Here is a 320-nt window from a genome sequence, read left to right as displayed (position 1 = left end):
AGCAGATTATGTGCTTTTTAACAACTTTGTTTAATTCCGAGGTCTGCCCAAGGTGGTTTTACATACGATTATCAAATCGGGGGATATTTTCGATTTGATATTGTCCGAGTGATATCCAATGCTAAGTATATTTTTTTTTAAAAAATACGCGTTAAATATACGAAAAAAATGTAGTTTTTGAAGTTTTTTATGAATAACTTCAAAACGAAGTTTATCCCGGGCTTTTTTTTACATTCTTATAAAGCACCCTAAAACGAACATTTTGGAAAAAAAATTTTAAAAATAGAATTCGTTTCGATTTTTTATATTTTTAAGTAAAC

The sequence above is a fragment of the Acyrthosiphon pisum genome, chromosome X (assembly GCF_005508785.2).
Source record: "Acyrthosiphon pisum isolate AL4f chromosome X, pea_aphid_22Mar2018_4r6ur, whole genome shotgun sequence".
Classification (NCBI taxonomy): Eukaryota; Metazoa; Arthropoda; class Insecta; order Hemiptera; family Aphididae; genus Acyrthosiphon; species Acyrthosiphon pisum.
Note: the sequence above shows the minus strand (reverse complement) of the source record.